Source organism: Cherax quadricarinatus, chromosome 31 (assembly GCF_038502225.1).
Source record: "Cherax quadricarinatus isolate ZL_2023a chromosome 31, ASM3850222v1, whole genome shotgun sequence".
Taxonomy (NCBI): domain Eukaryota; kingdom Metazoa; phylum Arthropoda; class Malacostraca; order Decapoda; family Parastacidae; genus Cherax; species Cherax quadricarinatus.
Window position 1 is genome coordinate 26,459,724 of NC_091322.1, and position 24,530 is coordinate 26,484,253.

At 45.1% G+C, this 24,530-nt stretch overlaps 1 long non-coding RNA gene across 1 annotated transcript in view; it reads left to right on the top strand.

The window, feature by feature from the left end:
* Positions 1-2,495: 2,495 nt before the first annotated feature.
* LOC128697243 (uncharacterized) overlaps positions 2,496-24,530 on the top strand; it is a 34,219-nt gene continuing 12,184 nt past the window's right edge. The window contains exons 1-4 of the long non-coding RNA XR_011392660.1: positions 2,496-2,742; positions 3,947-4,072; positions 21,736-21,852; positions 23,985-24,191. This is a non-coding gene — a long non-coding RNA (uncharacterized lncRNA). The remainder of the gene's footprint in view (positions 2,743-3,946; positions 4,073-21,735; positions 21,853-23,984; positions 24,192-24,530) is intronic.

The following is a 24,530-nucleotide window of genomic DNA, read 5'->3' on the forward strand; positions in this document are numbered from 1 at the left end:
ACTTGCTAATTGAGTGAGCAAACTAAAGGCCCGTGCTGAGGACTGGGGATTGTGCCCTGCGACGTCTTGGTCTCCACTCCCTCCCTCACTCACACAATGCCGAGGAGTCAATGCTTTTTACATCATTAGCTTCTGAGCCGGGCAATTGTGCCGGAATGGGCCGTCACCGGAGTGCCAACGAGTGGCAATGTGCGCCAGGCAGAGTGTGAAAGTAAGAGCCCAATGTGAGAAACGCTTAATAAGGTGGCGGTGGAGAGTTTGTTGTGCTCGTGGAGGGCACTCTACCTGCCTAGGCTCGAGGCCTCTCACCGCTGCCCCGCCTCAACGCTATATGAAAGTCCTTTTACCAGGCACACAATGACGCATTCTCACGGCCCACATTCATACCTAACCTGAGTGTTTTTTCCCCTAATTTATCCCCACGGATAATATATTTTCTCCCCTCTCTCTCTCTCTCCATCTCTAAATTACCCCCTGCCCCCACACCACCCACAGTTTATTCATTAAAAAAAAGGCTTCTCTCACTCCCTTCCCCTCCCATCCGAGTCCATCTTTAATATATGTTTTCACACTTAGGCTACAAACACGAAAAATAAATGAAGCAAATGCAAGAGCTGCGTCCCAAGCCTGATATATGACTCTAATAGACAATTAATTTTATTAACGGGTATATTGTGAAGGCTTGATTTTTTTCCTCTCGCCGCTGCTATTACTGGTAGTCGAAGTCTTTCCACTGTAACCGTGATGGTAGTAATAGCCCAGATGCTGTTGTTGTGGTGGTAGTAACAGCCGGATGTTGTTACCGTGGTGGTAGTAACAGCCGGATGTTGTTACCGTGGTGGTAGTAACAGCCGGATGTTGTTACCGTGGTGGTAGTAACAGCCGGATGTTGTTACTGTGGTGGTAGTAACAGCCGGATGTTGTTACCGTGGTGGTAGTAACAGCCGGATGTTGTTACCGTGGTGGTAGTAACAGCCGGATGTTGTTACCGTGGTGGTAGTAACAGCCGGCTGTTGTTACCGTGGTGGTAGTAACAGCCGGATGTTGTTACCGTGGTGGTAGTAACAGCCGGATGTTGTTACCGTGGTGGTAGTAACAGCCGGATGTTGTTACCGTGGTGGTAGTAACAGCCGGATGTTGTTACCGTGGTGGTAGTAACAGCCGGATGTTGTTACCGTGGTGGTAGTAACAGCCGGATGTTGTTTTCAAGGTTGTTGATGATGACTTCTGGTTCCACCTGCTCTTCCCTGCAGGGATACCTGGCACCCAACACAATAGCAGGGATACCTGGCACCCAGCACAATAGCAGGGATACCTGGCACCCAACACAATAGCAGGGATACCTGACACCCAGCACAATAGCAGGGATACCTGGCACCCAACACAATAGCAGGGATACCTGACACCCAGCATAATAGCTGGTATTCCTGGCACCCAGTGCAATATCAGGGATACCTGGCACCCAACACAATAGCTGGGATACCTGGCAATCAACGCAATATCAGGGATACCTGGCACCCAACGCAATATCAGGGATACCTGGCACCCAACACAATATCAGGGATACCTTGCACCCAACATAATAGCAGGGATACCCGGCACCCAACACAATAGCGGAGATATCTGGCACCCAACACAATAGTAGGGATACTTGGCACCCAACACAATAGCAGTGATACCTGGCACCCATCACAACAGCAGGGATACCTGGGACCGAACACAATAGCAGGGATACCTGACACCCATCACAATATCAGGGGTACCTGGCACCCAACGCAATATCAGGCATACCTGGCACTCAATGCAATATCAGGAATACCTGGTACCCAACATAATAGCAGAGATACCTGACACCTGTTATCCCTGTCATATTCAGTATCTGTTTCCTAAGGTTTAGATACGCGTTTGGCACACAGTAAAGCCATTACTGTTGTGGTTAGGGCTTTCAAAGTTGGTTCGTTGACGGGAATATCAAACCTGTCAACTACACGAGGGGTCATTAAAGTTGCATGTTGCCTGTTCACCACCAGTCAAGAATACTTTAATGCCTAAAACAGGGTCTGAAATATACTCTCAGTGTATATATATATTGAGATATACATCTCTCATTATATATACATGGGATATATGTGGATATTGATTGCGATGTACACCTCTCAATGTATACATTGATATATATATCTCTCAGGGTATATACATTGAGATATAAACCTTTTAGTGTATACATTAATATACACATCTCAGTGTATACACTGAAATATATACCTCTCAGTGTATACATATTGACATATACATGTCTCATTGCATGTACCCTTATGTATCCAGAATGTGTGTGTGTGTGTGTGTGTGTGTGTGTGTGTGTGTGTGTGTGTGTGTGTGTGTGTGTGTATGTTTACAGGTGGTTGACAACTGCCTGCTGTCTCGTTGGTTATATTCACTGCTTATCATTGTTCCTCTGATATATTTAACGTAAATAGCCATATCGTGACTGTAAAACTCTTGTAGGGTATAAAACGTAGTTTTATACCCTACGTGATGGTTTGTGACTTAAGGTTTGGGTGTATTTGTGTCTCTGAACGGTAGGGTATACAAGGAAGGGAGGGTTGCCCGCTGCTATAGTCTGCCCATTATTGGTGTGGCTGGGACCTTAGTGTGAGGGAGACAGCCGTGAGGGAGACAGCCGTGAGGAAGACAGCCGTGAGGAAGACAGCCGTGAGGAAGACAGCCGTGAGGAAGACAGCCGTAAGTAAGCCCTTCCTTTGCTTGGGTATTTGCAGTTAGTACCCGAGACTGTGTAGTTAGCGCCTGAATCTTGCACGACTCCTCGCTTGTTTGAACCGGTAGTTACGCCTCGGAGATAATTCATTATACAGCAGTGTTAACGTAGCAGTTATTCTCTCGTTAATCTGCGGGAAGTATTTACTGCCGACAAGTTTATTTTAGTTAATTTCTGTTATTAATTGTAACTAAAAAATACAGCTAATTGTTTTAAATTAGTCTCAAATTCATAGTGATCTTTTGTTAGTGTAACATCCCTAGTTACGTAATTATACGGTTTAGCACCAGAGCACCCAGAGTAATAGCAGGGATACCTGGCCCCAACACAATAGCAGGAATACCTGGCCCCAACACAATAGCAGGGATACCTAGCACCCAACGTAATAACAGGGATACCTGGCCCCAACACAATAGCAGGGATACCTGGCCCCAACACAATAGCAGGAATACCTGGCCCCAACACAATAGCAGGGATACCTGGCCCCAACACAATAGCAGGGATACCTAGCACCCAACGTAATAACAGGGATACTTGGCCCCAACACAATACCAGGGATACCTGGCCCCAACACAATAGCAGGAATACCTGGCCCCAACACAATAGCAGGGATACCTGGCCCCAACACAATAGCAGGGATACCTAGCACCCAACGTAATAACAGGGATACCTGGCCCCAACACAATAGCAGGGATACCTGGCCCCAACACAATAGCAGGAATACCTGGCCCCAACACAATAGCAGGGATACCTGGCCCCAACACAATAGCAGGGATACCTAGCACCCAACGTAATAACAGGGATACCTGGTACCCAACACAATAGCAGGGATACCTGGCCCCAACACAATAGCAGGAACACCTGGCCCCATCCCAATAGCAGGGATACCTGGCCCCAACACAATAGCAGGGATACCTAGCACCCAACGTAATAACAGGGATACCTGGTACCCAACACAATTATAGGGATACCTGGCACCCAACAATTTTTATTCCTTATTTCACCTGTGCCTCTGAACCCATCCCATGGCACTACCCTATTATTATTTATTAATGAATGATTATTAATTTCTTAGTTTAGCACTAGTTTTGATTGAATAATTACTTTCTATTAATGTGTTAATCACATTAGTTATATTACTATATCATAATTAGGATTTTTGTTTTTCAGTGAAGGGGTAAACCCGCGCGGGGTCCTGCAGCGCCAGGAGTAGTGGAGGAGCGACCCTCCGTTCACAGATCTCGCTACCTTGTGAACTTCTACCCGGTGGAACACACTTAGGAAGACACTTAAGAGGTTAAGTGTATTTTTCTTTTTTTCCTTCAAGTGTAAACTCGTCCAGGTTATGTAGTACTTATCCCTCAATATTTATCTCTTTGCTAATTTATTTGTTTTCTAGTTTAGTCAATGAGTTATTCTCTAATTTATTCAATAATATATTCACTGTTTTCTTTATTCCATAATTTATTAGTTTTTCACTGTTTTTACTAGATTGTTCAGTGATTGTTATTGTCTGAGAACAATCCCAGGATAACACTTTAAGGTGTAACAGTGAAGACTGTCAGTACACTGACGGTACTCTTTGTTCATGTTCCGTCTTCGTAGTTCATCTATGTTGAACTGAACCAGCCGCTGGTGAGCGAAACGTTCACATAGAGACCTAGGTGTTGCTCTCGGACGACTATATAAGAAAGACACTTATAAGGTAGTTGGGGTGTATATTAACGAGACGTTTCGCCAAACCAGTGGCTTTATCAGTACAGGATATGGTAAACACTATCGTGGGTGAGGGGCTGGAGGGTGGAGCTGTGTGACTGCTGTGTTCTGCTTCCCAAGGATTTTTTGGGTAAGAGTTTTCCGGAATCTTAAAACTACCCCGTGTTTTGAGCGATGGTGTTGGAAGTAGTGATGAGAATGGATTGTAAACAGCACGTGAGATACAAGTCAGATTCCTTAATGGCAAGCATGGCGTGTTTATGCTCATTGATTCGTTGTTTCGTTGTTTGAGGCCTGTCTTTCTACATGTATACTTCCTCACATGCCCTACTTAGGATGGTATGAATACCGGCGTTAAATGTTCGGTTTTCCGTATACCTCTTTAATAGATCCTTGGTGGTGTTGGAAGTCATTCTAGCTGTACGGGTCATTAAATAATATGTGTGTAGACGTTCCCAGAAACTTATCCCTCTGAGAGAACTGGTCATTCCTGTTTGAAAGATATTAACAGCTTTCTACAGTCGTCGATGAAATGTTCTGAGTAGTGAAATTTGGAAAAGGTCTAGTGTACGTAAGTGCATTCGTCTTCTAGGAAGGCAGGGATCGAGATACAAAGGTTCTCAATCAAAAGCCTGTGATGACTCGTTAATACATGCATTATTGTATGGTGTGGTTGATCATCCCTTCTCACAGGGTTTCTGCAGACTCTGAAATCGAGTTTTTGGCCATTCATGCACAGTGAAACATCAAGGAAGGCTAGGTAATTATGTTTTTCCACCTCGATAGTCAATTTGATGGATTGTTCAGCGGAGCTCGTGTTGATAAGTGTGGTAGTGTCCAGAAGTCTACGAGCTATTATCAGGATGTTAGTCAAGTAACTTAGTCAGGGTTTGTCTATAGGGATGTAAGGCCTCGATCCTTTCCCCTGAGACCGTGGTGACTCCATACGACTGTACAGACACCATAAGAGAAACTGCTAAAATTGATACACGTCTCCAATGTGTCGGCGAAATCGCTGGTCGGTATAGGAAGGTCAAGGTCGTCCCATACTGTCAGGCGAAGGAAATCAATAGGTTTAGTAGTGGAAAGACTGGTGATCATGAAGATCACCAGTGTGTTTGAGCTGAACAGAACTGATTGTACTAAAGAATTTAGACAGGCGCTTTGCAAAATTTCCTACCAGCTTGTGTGTAGCACCACTAATTCCCGAGAACCATATATATGTCGTGCCGAATAGGTAAAACTTGCAATTTTGTATTAAATAGCAACGCTCTTTCTGCCGAATAAGGCAAGCGAAAATTTGTGTATGCAATAATTTCGAACAAATTATTCTGAACCTAACGAAAAAAATTATATTTCATTGTTTATTATTAAATCATTGTAAACTTGTTAGTTGATCAATTTTACCTATTCGGCACGATATATATATATATATATATATATATATATATATATATATATATATATATATATATATATATATATATATATATATATATATATATATATATATATATATATATTTGTAGGAACAATGTCCCCTCCTCGGCACCAAAGCAATATATTAATGAGAGTGAGTGTCAACTCCTTGTCGCTGGTTGGTGAAGATATAAGACAGACGAGAATTTGTGTTAAATGAAATTAATTTTATTGCCTCGGTGAGTTTATACCTGAGACACATTGCTGTCGAGTGATAATGTTTGAAGTGTTGGGAAGAAGTTGCGTGTGCCTGGTGACCCTCTGTCACAGTGTTGGCTACAGGAAACTCACTGCTGCTTCAACCACTCTGCAACACACGAGAAACACTAATGCAGTGTGGAATACTCTACACCTGACACTATTAAACTGTAGTAATGTGCGTGTTTGCTGTTTTTTATCAGACAAAAACTTTGCTCTTTTTTTAACAAAGTTTTCTCAGTTCGGCAGATAATACGGGAATTATTTTCTTTTGGTTTATAGTTTATGTACCTTCAGGGTGTTGATCTACAGCTCTTGTACCCGGGCTGGGGTTACGGTGTTGGGGGATGGGGATGAGATACAGGGAGTTGAGGTTATGGGACACGAGAGGATAAACCTCACGAAAATCGTGGACCCACCGAAACTCATAACCTGTAAACAAAACCCGAAATTCCATACTGCACTAAAGTATCTTATTTGTTCCCGTTTGTCGGCATTCACACAGCACTCCAGTTACAGCAATTTGGTGACGTTGCTTTTAGCGTGTGGAGTGAACGTGCCTTCGGCATGTCAACAAGTGAGTTGCCGTGAGAGAACAAGTACAAGGGTGTACTGGAGGTAGGTCTTCTTTAAACCGTGGCTGCTGGGGGTGAGCAAGGCGGCTTGGCCAGGCGAGAAAGGAGCACCAATTAACGGTCTGGCAAAAGTATTGGATCCTCTCCGTAAGAGTGTTGGATCAAGATAAATGGGAGAAACAAGTGACAATCGACAGCTTGGAAATAGTCTCAGATCCTCTCTAAATTAGTCGCAAGCTTATATTGGCTTTCCTTAAGATATCGTCCAGGTTCCTCAATTAATCGCTGGGCCCATGTAAACCGCCTTTTTTAAAGTTGCGAGCGAAACGATCTGGAGATGGGGCGAGGCCGATGGGGTGTTGGGGGGAGGGTGGGGAGGAAGAGGGTTCGTTTGTTTGTGTGTATGTATATATAATATATAAAGAAAATGAAGCGGGAAGAGTTAATTGAGACAAATGAAGAACAAATCTGGTGAAGTCAGCAAAGGTTGTCTGAGAAACACTGTATCTCACAATGGACAGCAACAACACTAACACCAACACTAGCAACACAGCAACAGCACTAGCAACAACATTAGCAACACAGCAACAATAACAATAGCAACAACATTAGCAACACTAGCAACACAGCAACAACACTAGCAACACAGCAACAACACTAGCAACACAGCAACAACACTAGCAACACAGCAACAACACTAGCAACACAGCAACAATAGCAACACAGCAACAACACTAGCAACACAACAATAGCAACAACACTAGCAACACAGCAACAACACTACCAACACAGCAACAACACTAGCAACACAGCAACAACACTAGCAACACAGCAACAATAGCAACAACACTAGCAACACAGCAACAACACTAGCAACACAGCAACAACACTAGCAACACAGCAACAATAGCAACACAGCAACAACACTAGCAACACAACAATAGCAACAACACTAGCAACACAGCAACAACACTAGCAACACAGCAACAACACTAGCAACACAGCAACAATAGCAACAACACTAGCAACACAGCAACAACACTAGCAACAATAGCAACACTTTACTGGTGCATCATTTCCCAATTAATATGACAACTAGATGTATCTCGGCCGCTGTGCGATCCGAGAAAGGTATCCCTGTATTGCACTACCCTAGTCCCCTCTACCCCTGTACAAGGAAAAAAATAATGCAGTGTGTGGTATAAGTTTCAAATATAATTAAATATTAGATTTGAAGATTTCAAGCGAATCAGAGTTGGTATTCACAAGTAATAACATGGACACTAATATCTCAATTTCTTAAAAAAATGACAAATCAGGTCATTAACAGCCCAAGATTTATTGAAACCTTCCACTAACAAACGCAAGTTTGAAGACAACCTGAAGAAGCATTCTCTTGTTATCTTACCCCTCAAGGAAGGTTCCTTGATGTTGGTGAGGGGCTCTTGATTTAGGGAATTGGATCTGTGCTCCAGTTCCCCGAATTAAGCCTGAATTCCGTCCACATCCCCCCCCCCAGGCGCTGTATAATCCTCCGGGTTTAGCGCTTCCCCCTTGATTATAATAATAATTTTGTTATCTTAGAGAGACCGATATCCTGACATACACACCACCCACCAACACAGTTTAAATCAGGTCAGTATTTGCTTCAAGTCGTCATGGTTGACGGGTGACGGAAATGAGCTCAGGAAAACCAGTGTTTAAAATTTTCCCAATTTCTTTGATAAATAAAATGCGAAGTGGCAGTAACATTGACCAAAATCAATCCAAACTTTTCCATGAGATTTGCCAGCATATATTTTGTCTGCATTGTTTGTTTTCGTAAATTTATGGGAAAAAAAGCAAATGTTCACTTTGTTTATTCGGCAGAAAACGCCTTAGCTTTTCAAGTCCAACTCACCTGTTTGGCATATTCAGCACGTAATTACGTCAGGTTAATTAACAAAATGTTTACATAAGGTAGACTCCTTAAGGGGGGGGCTCCTTGATGCTAGTGAGGGGCTCTTGATCCAAGGAATTAGTCCTGTGCTCTAATTCCTTAAATCAAGCCTTCCATTTCCCCCAGGCGCCTCATAACCCCCTTACACTGGTCTTGGAAATAAATGGTATAAAATACCGACACAATGGCAATATAAACACAAATGCAGTATAATGTGATCCTTTATTGACTACGTTTCGCCCACACAGTGGGCTTTTTCAAGTCACAAACAGTTCTGTTTGTGACTTGAAAAAGCCCACTGTGTGGGCGAAACGTAGTCAATAAAGGATCACATTATACTGCATTTGTGTTTATATTGCCATACACTGGTCTTGAGGACAAACGTGTTAAGTGCGAGCGCGCGAGCGCGCGCGCGCGCACACACACACACACACACACACACACACACACACACACACACATACACACACACATACATACACACACACACACACACACACACACACACACACATACATACACACACATACACACACATACATACACACACATACATATACACACACACATTATGTGGACTTAACTAAGGACATGGTGTAAACAGTTTAGAAAACAGTCAAGTTGGAGGAATGAGACACCGTCGAAACGTATCGCCAGGAAGCGGCTTCATCAGTCCAATACAGAGAAGAACGCTGGAAGATGAGGAGAAGTTTGAGGTAATCAGTGTCCAGTCCATCAAGACTGATAGACTGAGCACATCGACTCCAGGTTGAGGGACTGATTACCTCAAACAACTCATCTTCCATCGTTCTTCTGTGCTGGACTGAAGAAACCACTTCCGGGCGAAGCGTCTCATTCGTTAACCAAGGGTAGCCCAGTAAAGTTAGTTATTTAATATGTGATCTGAAGACACGTTTTCCAGGGATGTCTCAGCAACTTTGCTGAAATTAATCTGCAGGTGTTGTTGTTGTCAGGTGTTGTTGTTGTCAGGTGTTGTTGTTGTCAGGTGTTGTTGTTGTCAGGTGTTGTTGTTGTCAGGTGTTATGTGTTGTTGTTAGGTGTGTGTTGTCAAGTTTCCTTCGTAACTTGAGAATGCCTCATACGATCGGCTTCAAATTTTCAACGTTTGTGCGCTGTAATTGGGAGTAGGAATTTATGAACATACTGGCATGTGCAGGCATTCTCTAGTTACGTGGACAGTTTCCGAATTAGGTTTCCATGCAAGAACTGTGAAATGTATCTCCTGTGTGTGTGTGTGTGTGTGTGTGTGTGTGTGTGTGTGTGTGTGTGTGTGTGTGTGTGTGTGTGTGTGTGTGTACTCACCTAGTTGTACTCACCTAGTTGAGGTTGCGGGGGTCGAGTCCGAGCTCCTGGCCCCGCCTCTTCACTGATCGCTACTAGGTCACTCTCCCTGAGCCGTGAGCTTTATCATACCTCTGCTTAAAGCTATGTATGGATCCTGCCTCCACTACATCGCTTCCCAAACTATTCCACTTACTGACTACTCTGTGGCTGAAGAAATATTTCCTAACATCCCTGTGATTGTTAGGTAAGACACATATGCAACAGTTAGGTATCTTTATTATGAAACGTTTCGCCTACACAATAGGCTTCTTCAGTCGAGTACAGAAAAGTTGATAGAAGCAGAAGATACTTGAAGACGATGTAATCAGTCCATCACCCTTAAAGTTTTGAGGTGGTCAGTCCCTCAGTCTGGAGAAGAGCATTGTTCCATAGTATGAAACAATATGGAGATGAAGTGACAGGATGGAGCCTTATATAGCGCCAAGAGGTGAGACGTAGGTCACTAGAAGAGGTAAGAACTCAGATGTTGAGAGGTCAGGTCCCTCTCAAATCCAGCCGCTCTCACTAGTGGAAGTTGTCGAAGTTGATTGCAGGTCTGTACCAAGATACCCTTGTGTTGCAGTGTCTGACAGATTGAACATTAAAATGGTATAAAATACCACTTCATCTCCATATTGTTTCATACTATGGAACAATGCTCTTCTCCAGACTGAGGGACTGACCACCTCAAAACTTTAAGGGTGATGGACTGATTACATCGTCTTCAAGTATCTTCTGCTTCTATCAACTTTTCTGTACTCGACTGAAGAAGCCTACTGTGTAGGCGAAACGTTTCATAATAAAGATACCTAACTGTTGCATATGTGTCTTACCTAACAACCTGTCGGTATTTTATACCATTTTAATGTTCATCCCTGTGATTCATCTGTGTCTTCAGCTTCCAACTGTGTCCCCTTGTTACTGTGTCCAATCTCTGGAACATCCTGTCTTTGTCCACCTTGTCAATTTCTCTCAGTACTTTGTATGTCGTTATCATGTCCCCCCTATCTCTCCTGTCCTCCAGTGTCGTCAGGTTGATTTCCCTTAACCTCTCCTCGTAGGACATACCTCTTAGCTCTGGGACTAGTCTTGTTGCAAACCTTTGCACTTTATCTAGTTTCTTTACGTGCTTGGCTAGGTGTGGGTTCCAAACTGGTGCCGCATACTCCAATATGGGCCTAACGGTGTACAGGGTCCTGAATGATTCCTTATTAAGATGTCGGAATGCTGTTCTCTGTGTGTGTGTGTGTGTGTGTGTGTGTGTGTGTGTGTGTGTGTGTGTGTGTGTGTGTGTGTGGTTTTATGCCCGAACCTTCCTCATGTATTCCATCTCTCCATTTAACCTTTCTTCCCCTCCTCCATCTAACCTTCCCCTCCTCCATCTAACCTTCCCCTCCTCCATCTAACCTTCCCCTCCTCCATCTAACCTTCCCCTCCTCCATCTAACCTTCCCCTCCTCCATCTAACCTTCCCCTCCTCCATCTAACCTTCCCCTCCTCCATCTAACCTTCCCCTCCTCCATCTAACCTTCCCCTCCTCCATCTAACCTTCCCCTCCTCCATCTAACCTTCCCCTCCTCCATCTAACCTTCCCCTCCACCATCTAACCTTCCCTTCCTCCATCTAACCTTCCCATCCTCCATCTAACCTTCCCCTTCCTCCATCTAACCTTCCCCTCCTCCATCTAACCTTCCCCTCCTCCATCTAACCTTCCCCTCCTCCATCTAACCTTCCCCTCCTCCATCTAACCTTCCCCTCCTCCATCTAACCTTCCCCTCCTCCATCTAACCTTCCCCTCCTCCATCTAACCTTCCCCTCCTCCATCTAACCTTCCCTTCCTCCATCTAACCTTCCCTTCCTCCATCTAACCTTCCCCTCCTCCATCTAACCTTCCCCTCCTCCATCTAACCTTCCCCTCCTCCATCTAACCTTCCCCTCCTCCATCTAACCTTCCCCTCCTCCATCTAACCTTCCCTTCCTCCATCTAACCTTCCCCTCCTCCATCTAACCTTCCCTTCCTCCATCTAACCTTCCCTTCCTCCATCTAACCTTCCCTTCCTCCATCTAACCTTCCCCTCCTCCATCTAACCTTCCCTTCCTCCATCTAACCTTCCCTTCCTCCATCTAACCTTCCCCTCCTCCATCTAACCTTCCCTTCCTCCATCTAACCTTCCCTTCCTCCATCTAACCTTCCCCTCCTCCATCTAACCTTCCCCTCCTCCATCTAACCTTCCCTTCCTCCATCTAACCTTCCCTTCCTCCATCTAACCTTCCCCTCCTCCATCTAACCTTCCCATCCTCCATCTAACCTTCCCCTCCTCCATCTAACCTTCCCCTCCTCCATCTAACCTTCCCCTCCTCCATCTAACCTTCCCATCCTCCATCTAACCTTCCCTTCCTCCATCTAACCTTCCCCTCCTCCATCTAACCTTCCCTCCCCTCCTCCATCTAACCTTCCCTTCCTCCATCTATCCTTCCCTTCCTCCATCTAACCTTCCCCTCCTCCATCTAACCTTCCCTTCCTCCATCTAACCTTCCCTTCCTCCATCTAACCTTCCCTTCCTCCATCTAACCTTCCCCTCCTCCATCTAACCTTCCCTTCCTCCATCTAACCTTCCCTTCCTCCATCTAACCTTCCCCTCCTCCATCTAACCTTCCCTTCCTCCATCTAACCTTCCCTTCCTCCATCTAACCTTCCCCTCCTCCATCTAACCTTCCCCTCCTCCATCTAACCTTCCCTTCCTCCATCTAACCTTCCCTTCCTCCATCTAACCTTCCCCTCCTCCATCTAACCTTCCCCTCCTCCATCTAACCTTCCCCTCCTCCATCTAACCTTCCCCTCCTCCATCTAACCTTCCCCTCCTCCATCTAACCTTCCCCTCCTCCATCTAACCTTCCCTTCCTCCATCTAACCTTCCCCTCCTCCATCTAACCTTCCCTTCCTCCATCTAACCTTCCCTTCCTCCATCTAACCTTCCCTTCCTCCATCTAACCTTCCCCTCCTCCATCTAACCTTCCCTTCCTCCATCTAACCTTCCCTTCCTCCATCTAACCTTCCCTTCCTCCATCTAACCTTCCCCTCCTCCATCTAACCTTCCCTTCCTCCATTAACCTTTCCTCCATCTAACCTTCCCTTCCTTCCCCTCCTCCATCTAACCTTCCCTTCCTCCATCTAACCTTCCCATCCTCCATCTAACCTTCCCCTCCTCCATCTAACCTTCCCTTCCTCCATCTAACCTTCCCTTCCTCCATCTAACCTTCCCTTCCTCCATCTAACCTTCCCCTCCTCCATCTAACCTTCCCTTCCTCCATCTAACCTTCCCTTCCTCCATCTAACCTTCCCTTCCTCCATCTAACCTTCCCCTCCTCCATCTAACCTTCCCCTCCTCCATCTAACCTTCCCCTCCTCCATCTAACCTTCCCCTCCTCCATCTAACCTTCCCATCCTCCATCTAACCTTCCCATCCTCCATCTAACCTTCCCTTCCTCCATCTAACCTTCCCTTCCTCCATCTAACCTTCCCTTCCTCCATCTAACCTTCCCTCCTCCATCTAACCTTCCCCTCCTCCATCTAACCTTCCCTTCCTCCATCTAACCTTCCCCTCCTCCATCTAACCTTCCCTTCCTCCATCTAACCTTCCCCTCCTCCATCTAACCTTCCCCTCCTCCATCTAACCTTCCCCTCCTCCATCTAACCTTCCCCTCCTCCATCTAACCTTCCCTTCCTCCATCTAACCTTCCCCTCCTCCATCTAACCTTCCCTTCCTCCATCTAACCTTCCCCTTCCTCCATCTAACCTTCCCTTCCTCCATCTAACCTTCCCCTCCTCCATCTAACCTTCCCTTCCTCCATCTAACCTTCGCCTCCTCCATCTAACCTTCCCCTCCTCCATCTAACCTTCCCCTCCTCCATCTAACCTTCCCTTCCTCCATCTAACCTTCCCTTCCTCCATCTAACCTTCCCCTCCTCCATCTAACCTTCCCTTCCTCCATCTAACCTTCCCCTCCTCCATCTAACCTTCCCTTCCTCCATCTAACCTTCCCTTCCTCCATCTAACCTTCCCTTCCTCCATCTAACCTTCCCTTCCTCCATCTAACCTTCCCTTCCTCCATCTAACCTTCCCCTCCTCCATCTAACCTTCCCCTCCTCCATCTAACCTTCCCTTCCTCCATCTAACCTTCCCCTCCTCCATCTAACCTTCCCCTCCTCCATCTAACCTTCCCCTCCTCCATCTAACCTTCCCTTCCTCCATCTAACCTTCCCTTCCTCCATCTAACCTTCCCCTCCTCCATCTAACCTTCCCCTCCTCCATCTAACCTTCCCTTCCTCCATCTAACCTTCCCATCCTCCATCTAACCTTCCCTTCCTCCATCTAACCTTCCCTTCCTCCATCTAACCTTCCCCTCCTCCATCTAACCTTCCCCTCCTCCATCTAACCTTCCCCTCCTCCATCTAACCTTCCCCTCCTCCATCTAACCTTCCCTTCCTCCATCTAACCTTCCCTTCCTCCATCTAACCTTCCCCTCCTCCATCTAACCTTCCCCTCCTCCATCTAACCTTCCCCTCCTCCATCTAACCTTCCCCTCCTCCATCTAACCTTCCCCTCCTCCATCTAACCTTCCCTTCCTCCATCTAACCTTCCCCTCCTCCAGCTAACCTTCCCCTCCTCCATCTAACCTTCCCCTCCTCCATCTAACCTTCCCCTCCTCCATCTAACCTTCCCCTCCTCCATCTAACCTTCCCTTCCTCCATCTAACCTTCCCCTTCCTCCATCTAACCTTCCCCTCCTCCATCTAACCTTCCCTTCCTCCATCTAACCTTCCCTTCCTCCATCTAACCTTCCCTTCCTCCATCTAACCTTCCCCTCCTCCATCTAACCTTCCCCTCCTCCATCTAACCTTCCCCTCCTCCATCTAACCTTCCCTTCCTCCATCTAACCTTCCCCTCCTCCATCTAACCTTCCCCTCCTCCATCTAACCTTCCCCTCCTCCATCTATGAAAAATCACTCTAGAATCTTGGTAGTCAGCGGGAGACCCTCGGGAATTAACCCATAATTACAGGCAGAAAAAAAATATCTCTTCGGTAAGAATTACTCCATGGAATTATTGAGACGGTGAGGGAGAGGAGTGAGAGAGTGGGAGGTACGGAGAGAGAGGGGGAAAAGAATAATGTTAAAGGGGTAGGGGAATAAATCGGAAGGCATCAACAGGTGTTTGTATGTGTGTTTGTGTGTTTGTATGTGCATGTGTATTTTAGACAGCGTGAGACATGTGAGAAATAGACACAGGGAGGCAGTGTGAAGCAGAGATGTTCAGGTGTCTGTTCCTCATTTATTCTCGTTTCTTTCATACTCTATCTACTCATCATTTCCTCTCCTTCGTTTCTCCTTTTCCTTCTCCTCCCTTTTCCTTATCTTCTACTACCACTACTACTATTAATTCTTCTTCTATTCTACCAGCTTCTACTGCCATCTACTTCTCTAGCTATTCTTCCTCTTCTCTTTTCCTCCTCTATTTATTCCTTCTTACCGATATACTCCTCTCTCATCTCTCACTATAGCCTCTCCATCATCATTCCTACTCTCCCTCCCTACACACAGACACCATCATGGCGGTCAGGTCCACTGAGAAATGTAACATCCATCAAAATTGTCAAGATAATGCACGATAATGGAACCAGTGTAACAGTTTAAAACTTAACATCTCTTTTGGAAGACGAGACTCAATCATTTACTCCACCACCGCCGCCACCCCGCCGCCACCCCCCCGCCGCCACCTCGCCCTACCTCGCAGCCACCCCGCCCTACCTCTCAGCCACCCCGCCCTACCTCGCGGCCACCCCGCCCTACCTCGCCGCCACCCCGCCTTCTCTCCTGGCCTCCGTGATCTACTCCCTAAGTCAGAAGTTCTCACGTAAAATGTCAACTTTTGTGGAGACCGTATGAGGAAGAGAAGCGCATGAGCCACAAGGAAGAGCCTTTCCTGTGTAATAATCTATACAAGTGGTGGTCGTATCCATATACAGTTTTGTGATAAGTTACGACATTGCCCATGAGGCCATAGTGTGACCGTTCATTAAGTAATCGAGGGACAGCAGGTGTCAAGAACCGAGATTAGAATTCCCCCACAAGCACACCTAGGCCAGTGCACCATCCAGCCAAGCAATTCTGTAGTGTTCTGGATAACAGAACACCAGCCCGCGAGTTTGAGGGGAGGGGGAGTAGAGAGGTGTTCGTCAGAGCTATCAGTGCCAGCTCCGTGTTCACACCAAGACTCGACAATCCTCGTGTTGAGGTTAAACGTGGAGATAGTCACACCTCGTAGTGGGAGACTTGGGCAACTAGGCAACCCAGGAAAGTTATTAACCTTCCTTGTTTCTCTCTCTCGCTCTTTCGCTCTCTCTCTCTCGCTCTTTCGCTCTCTCTCTCTCGCTCTTTCGCTCTCGCTCTCGCTCTCTCGCTCTCGCTCTCTCGCTCTCGCTCGCCACTCCTATACTCTCAGCGATGCTTGAAGAAAATTCAAGTAACTTAAATCTCAAAACATCGCCTTCGTCTTTGTTTGGCTGCTGAGTTTCTCTTGTCTATTGTCACTGTAATGTCCACCATTCTGATGGGTATATATTTCTGTAGTCTCTTTCCTGTTTGGTGTCGGTCTCCTGTGCTTTTTGTCTGTCCTATATCGTTAAATTTTTGGTATTTTGATGGAAATTAAAAAAAATAAAGCTTAGACAACCACACACACACACACACACACACACACACACACACACACACACACACACACACACACACACACACACACACTCCTATAGAGAGCAGTATTAAAATAACTACCATCTATATCTGAACATTTTCCTAAGGCCCAGGATCTGTAGATCAACACCCTTAACAAGGGCCAGGGAATGGTACTCAGGTAGTCTCGCTCAAAATATTTATTCAGTAACACGCTCAATAAAATATAAAAAAAAAACACCAGGATAAAAAAAATACATTGTCACTATTTTTCACCGACAAACAGACCCTGGTATACAATGTAATATTAATCACGACAACTCAGTACAGTACTCAGTGGCTTTAAATAAATCTTGGCGGATCTGTATCGAAAAAAATCAGAAAATGCAATCATTCAGGACATGTTTGATATAAACTTTTAGATTCTGGGCAATGATCACTCTAAGTGTACATCTAAGTGTGACTTTCTACAAGAGTGATGGATTGTACACATCGATTCCAGGCTGAGGGACTGATTACCTCACTCTTCCTCTCCTTACCCCTCTCTGCTTTGTATTGGACTGATGAAACCACTGTGTGGCGAAACGTTTCCTTAATAAGCATTCCCATATGTTGCATAAGTGTCTCAATCTTCAACATCTAAGTGTACATAAAGGCAACAGCAATCCAGAGCCTGATGCCAGTATATTCAGAATGATGCACAGTCTGTCACGGAGCTAGTGAGTAAATACGTGTACAACTTATTACACAACTCGTTCCAGTAAGAAAAACACAAGTTGTTAGGGTCAGGTAGACCTCTTGAGAATAAGAGAAGTGCGGCAGCGTATCGCCTGACTGTGTCCAGCAGTTTTGACTGGCCCATGCCTGTTTCATGATCACTCCTGTTAGCGTCTTTTGTCGTAATATCCTGCATTTTTGTGTGTGACGGTTATAACAAGCGAGGCCTCTTAAACAACAGCGTCTAGAGACTAGGTTAGGTGAGGATCACATGCGCTTCGCCTCACTGAACGTGGAGTTGGAATCTGTTTCCATTAGTGTCCCCTCCAGGGAGGTTCCTTGATGCCGGTGAGGGGTTGGTTCTGCTAATAACTCGACCTGTGTATTTCTTTCTTTAGATCGAGCCTCCTTGTCTCCAGTTCCCCCTCCCCCCGAAGCTGTATGACCCCTGTGGGTTTAGCGCTTCTCTATGAATATATTAATACCCTATTTGATGGCTTACCACAAATCTTGCCCTATTTCTCTGGTGGAGGGGGGGGAACATGCACAGACTGCAAACATTTACCACGGTTCCCAATCATCCTTCCCTACCCTGGATCAAATCTAACTACATCCCCTTTTCCAGGTGCTGTAGGATGCCTACGTTCTGAAGACGAGTAGGTAAACTATAAGGCGTCATTTATGGCGAAATATTTTACGCCCTTGCCAGTCACGCAAGTTAGTGTCTGTGTACAGTGAATAACAAGCTGTTTCAAGCTTGTAGGATTGTTTACGATAGTTGAGGAAGGTAATTGGAGCTGTACGAGTCCTTCAGGTTTAGAGTTTTCTTGTAATTTAAGAGGTATAATATCGTTACCAAAAATGTCAAGTACTTTAGCGGTTTCGTCGGCCAAAACATCGGGTGGGCGATACTCTACAGCCACATGTAATGAAGACAGTGAAACTAAGGCAGTAGACAGTGTAACGAGGGTAGTAGTGTAGCAAAGACAGTGTAATACACACCTGACGGTATCTGATTAAATACATTACAAGAAACAAAATTTAAGGAGCCGAGGTCCTCAAATTTCGTGTCTCAAAGATTGTCTAACAGTATACCTAGAATTTAGGCCTGGGGGGGGGAGGGGGGCAATGGTTAAGAGCCGCCTGTCAGGCTGATCCTACAATATATAAACTCGCTCTAATATTAATCTCAATACTCCATTATCACAGCCGCCAACCCAACAGCAGGGTTCTAATAAGCCTGAAAAGATTTAGGCGCTGTACCGAAAGCCGCTCGTGCTGAAGCGGACAAATTTCTCGGTCCGGATGAACGAGTACTGACTGGGGAAGGGTATGGATACATAGGTACTTAATGGGGAGAGGTATGGATGAATAGGTGCTGGATGGGGATACTCCGGATGAATGAGTGCTAGGTGGGAAAGAGTTCGGATGAGCGGGTGATGGATGGAGTTCCTTGTTTCTGTTGAGCGCAGATTTATATAGAGAAAAATGATGCTGAATCGTCCAGGAAATTCCCTTTGAGGTACACTGATAGCGTGTGATTCACGGGTGTGGTGGGATGTGGTGTAGCGGGATGTGGTGTGGCGGGATGTGGTGTGGCGGGATGTGGTGTGGCGGGATGTGGTGTGGCGGGATGTGATGCGGCGGGATGTGGTGCGGCGGGATGTGGTGTGGCGGGATGTGGTGTGGTGGGATGTGGTGTAGCGGGATGTGGTGTGGCGGGATGTGGTGTGATGGGATGTGGTGCAGCGGGATGTGGTGTGGCGGGATGTGGTGTGGCGGGATGTGGTGTGGCGGGATGTGGTGTGGCGGGATGTGGTGCGGCGGGATGTGGTGTAGAGGGATGTGGTGGAGCGGGATGTGGTGTGACGATGTGGTGCAGCAGGATGTGGTGTAGTGGGATGTGTTGTAGCGGGATGTGTTGTAGCGGGATGTGTTGTAGCGGGATGTGTTGTAGCGGGACGTGTTGTAGCGGGACGTGTTGTAGCGGGACGTGGTGTAGCGGGATGTGGTGCAGCAGGATGTGGTGTAGAGGGATGTGGTGTAGAGGGATGTGGTGTAGCGGGATGTGGTGTAGCGGGATGTGGTGTAGCTGGATGTGGTGTAGAGGGATGTGGTGTAGCGGGATGTGGTGTGACGATGTGGTGCAGCAGGATGTGGTGTAGCGGGATGTGTTGTAGCGGGACGTGTTGTAGCGGGACGTGTTGTAGCGGGACGTGTTGTAGCGGGACGTGTTGTAGCGGGACGTGTTGTAGCGGGACGTGTTGTAGCGGGACGTGTTGTAGCGGGACGTGTTGTAGCGGGACGTGTTGTAGCGGGACGTGTTGTAGCGGGACGTGTTGTAGCGGGATGTGGTGTACCGGGATGTGGTGTACCGGGATTTGGTGTAGCGGAATATGTAGCGGGATGTGGTGTAGAGGGATGTGGTGAGGCGCGTGTTAAGGTGAGAAGCCTGATGGTAGGTGGTAGGGAGAGAAAGATGTACGGCAGAGACAACTGGGAAATTTCAAACAGCCTTTTTATTTATACAATATAAAACCAGGTTCCACACTAAAAAAAAAAAAAAAAAAAAAAAAAGTTGTGAACTTCATATCACCTTAAATCTGCAACATACTATTGTTTTTAGGCAATTCTCTAACCGCTTAGGAGATATCAGTTTTTATCTTAAACCCGACAAATTTAGAAAATTAAGCATAATTCTTGTATAATTTAATTTTAAGTTTTTGGGACTTTAACATATTCCCTGCGAGGATGGAGGATAATTAAGATCAGTCTATTGGTTTCTTTACTACAACAGTATCAGTTAAGAGGCACGTAAGTTCCATCGTCTTCTAATACCAAAAGCTCAGACCTCTACAACACAACTGTCATCAAAGATTTGTTAAGTTGTACCATGAATTAAGGAAAGATCCTGGACTTCACCTTACGAAACAAAGCAAATGCAATAGTAATTATGGAGAAGGTAGATTATAGTGGCAAAATGAACATGTTATTAGAAGACGGGGGAATTTACGTGCCCCTTAACTACTACTTACTTACTTACTCTCCCCCTGACAAGCACTGGTGTTTCTCGTCCCCTTCACATCTTTCAGCAAAACTCTACGGACATAGCCAACCTAGTTTAATCTGTTTGGTCTCGTATTGTAAGTGTTCAACTGGGTTGAGTTCCGGCTCCTGGATCTCCCGAGTGTATTTACTATTCCTGTGGGCTTTGGACCCTTCAAGGTAGGTTTCTTGATGCTGGTGAGGGGATCTTGATCTAGGGAATTGGATCTATGCTCCACTTCCCTAACCCTGAATGTCTTAAATATTCCCCCCCCACCGGCGCTGTATAATCCCTTCGGGTTTAGTGCTTCCCATGGTAATGTGGGCTTTCGATCCTCTTCAGAATCCCTCCATAGTGACTTTGCTTCACGATAATTATGAAAACACGCCGGAAATGTACTATTTCGGGCGAAGGTCCTGGTCAGAGCTATCGTAGTCTTCATGGACAGTTACATATACAGGAGTTTTGCAGGTTTGTGGGAAATAATTGGTGAAACAAGCAGCTCCATCACGCCAACTTCTCTTTTTCATAGAAAAAGACCTCGCTACAAAAAAAAATAAACTGGTGGGCTTTCGATACTGGCCATTAAACTTTCCATGGGGATGTGCGGAGCTTCTCTAGGTATAGTTTGTCTCCTAATTGCCAGCTTGTGCAACTGTACCTGGAAGATTCTTGTCCAGTTCACCTTTGAGAACTGGTTGGTTAATTGGTTAAGTGGGTATTAAGAGTCTCATTAATGTTTCACGTAAACTGTTCACTACCAGTCAAGAATACTTTAAGCCCTGAAACATGGATTAAACTCGTTGAATTTACTTACACTTGAGATATACGCCTCTCGGTACACACGTAGTTGAACTATATATAACCCCGAGTTTTCAATGTTCCTTTAATATATGAAAACATAATAGACTATTCAAACTTATGGTAGTGACTTAGTGGATTTTTTTTTATTATTAACAAAGTAGGCTTAAACTTTTGATAAGTTTTGATAAACTCTCTCATCTGTCGTCTTCATTAATTATTCTGTATGGTTTTTTGTTCCCTGTCAGACCCTTGTTGAACACTATATGTTCGTTGTATCTCCCGTCCTGCAGCTAATGTTCAATGTAACCCAACCCCACTATAATGGTATGTGATTCTTATTGAGTTAGTGTAGGAAATTTATATATATTAATCTATGTTTATAGCTAGATTATGCATTTATACACATTCCAGATGGGAAATAATTTTGCTATATGAGAAATGTCTGAACTGTACATCAGCTACATCGTCCTCCCGTCTACCACACCATCCACAGGTCCATCCACTCCTGGCTGACACCTTGACGTGCAGGTAAGAGCCAGGGTTGACGGGGCATGGCAACTTGTGTCACTGTGGATGCCGCAAATTAATTCTTATTCATATACGAATATTTTTATTCCGCCGTCAAAAATAGCTACAATGTTGCAATGAATATGAAAATACAAGAGCGAAAATTGGGATTGTAATATACGAAACATACCTGGGATGGGAGTGTTACTTAGGTGATATGCAAATGAGGGGGAGAGAGACTAGAAATGTTGATCTCTTGGTGAGTGCCCTTTCTTTCTCTCCCTTCCCCTTCCCCTTCCCCTTCAACTTTCCTCTTCCTGATCATCCTCTCGTCTTTATCTTCCGCTTCCTCCCCTTACCTTTCCATGCCTCTTATCACCTGTGTTCCCCCTCCCATTACTTTTCTCTACAATCTACTACCCTACAGTCTACTATCCTGAACTCGCTCACTACCTGGGTTAATATATAATTTTTTCCACATACACTACTTTTTTTTTGTTTTGGTTAGGCACTAAACCCATAGGGATTATACAGCTCCTGGGGAAAGACAATAAGGTTCAGTTTAAGGAAGGCGAGGTCAAGTCCAGTTCTTAGGTATCAAGAGTTCACTAGCTTCAAAGAATCTCCCTTGGGGGAGGTAGGGGGGGATTAACGTAGCAGTAAAGTCTTTGTTAATCAGAGAATGTTCGTGAAGGAAAAGCAGTGTTGCTACGTCTGCAAGTGACAGATTTCGGAGGTATTTCTGGTTTGTGTTGAAGAGGCAGCTAAAAAAGAATGTCGGTAGTGTGGTTGCAAGGTGGGACCATCATCATTATTATTATTATTTATTATTAATTATCATTATTTATTATTATTATTTATTATTTATTATTATTTATTATTATTATTTATTATTATTATTATAAGAGCTAAACGATGGTGCGACCAGCAGCTTTGAGAACTGCATAAGGGTATTCTACCCTGTAGGAGTCCAGTAACTGCCTAATTATATGACAAACCCTCGATCTCTTTCAGAGTATTGGTACAGGATGCCAGCAAGTATAAAGGGGATGCGATTCTTTGCAGTTTTTTTTTATGTTAATCTCCAGGGTTTATTACCTGGACCTCAGCAATGAGAGTGGCTACGATCACTGCTGGGCAACGGCAGGAAAGGGAGACATAATATAGGTTATGTTTCCAAAGATTAAATATTGTTCCAGTGACCTATGTTTAGCCAGAGAGACCGTAGTGCCAGTATAGTGGACCCCCGGTTAACGAACTTTTTTCATTCCAGTAGTATGTTGTGTTGTCGATCTGAGCTCAGACCCCCCTAACGTAGTACAAACGCTGACCTGTATTTGTATCTGAGCTCCCTAACCAGTATACCGAGGAATGTTCGTCATGGTCATCATACAAAAGTTCAGCTGCATTAATCAGATACTGGCTGCCAGTGTAAAGAGTGGGCACAGGTTTCAATCGTGATCAAGTGTAACAAATTCTAACCGTTTTGTATACCCATAGCTGTCTGTTTAGTCTTGTGTGAGGGATAACAATTCATTCTTGGCATGAAATGAGGGTGGAGTGTTGCCGTACAGTCACAGGGGTCCTAACAATGGTGTGGGGAAGTATTAATGTTCATGCACATACCAATTTTTAAGTGTCAGCCAGTATGAGTTATGAGTCTGTGTGCAAGTACATGATCATTCAAGATTCCTTGTTTGCAATGAAAAGGTATTTTCTTTTGTCAAGTGACTGCGGTGTGCACTGTCAGGTGTTGTCTGTCAGTGTCTTGGTGGGCAACCTATGAATCACAGCATCATGGAAGGTGACTCCATGTCACAGTAATGAGAGTCAGAGGGGACAGGTAGAACACAAGTTCTGGAAGGGTCCACGGCTTGGCAGGAGAGTTCATAGGGGGTGTTGCGTTACTTGGGATCCAAGAGAATAAATAAATTTCTCATTTATCATAAGGTAAAGAAGCTCAAAGAATAGCGAGAAGAAAGCAAGTACCCACAATGAATCAGTCTTCTCCATTGCAACGGGTAATGCTGCTCCCTGGAGACCACCTCTTACCCTGTGTGGTAAATAACACCAGGATAGTACCTCCTGAATTGCCTGAACAAGGCTTATAAAACTGTTCATGCATGATCATGAACTGTAAAATTGTCTTGCAGGTAATGGTGGGTAAACAGGCAAGAACACCAGGAGTCCTACACCTTCACTGGTCAGTCCTGGATCTACAGGCAACCTCCAGTAATACTTTTATCAAAGGGGCCTGCCACACTGCTTTCCCTATCTCTCCAAGGGTCATCTCGTGTGAATCAATGTAATCCATAGACGCTGGTTGGAGAGAGAACCATTGCAGCACTACCGATGGACTGGTAAATTAGACCAGGGCATATAGACTACTTTTCCTTGTCTAGTTGCTGGATTTTGCGTAACACTTGTGGTGGTTCACTAAACTTGAAGCAGTTTCACAAGAGGAATATCCCCTCTGATGAGATAAAAGGGAAATGTAGGGGAAGGGAGTATTTAGATTCAGTCCAAGAGAAGAAAATGTACAATTCCTTGGATCAAGGGCCCCCTTTGCTCTGGCGAAGTACCCTTTATGAAGACAGCTTCAGGGTACTCAATTTCAAGGTTAAGGAAAAAAAAAAGTAAAATATATGGATCCCCATGCACAGTCCACTTGTGGGAACAGCACTGTCTTGACTATGGTG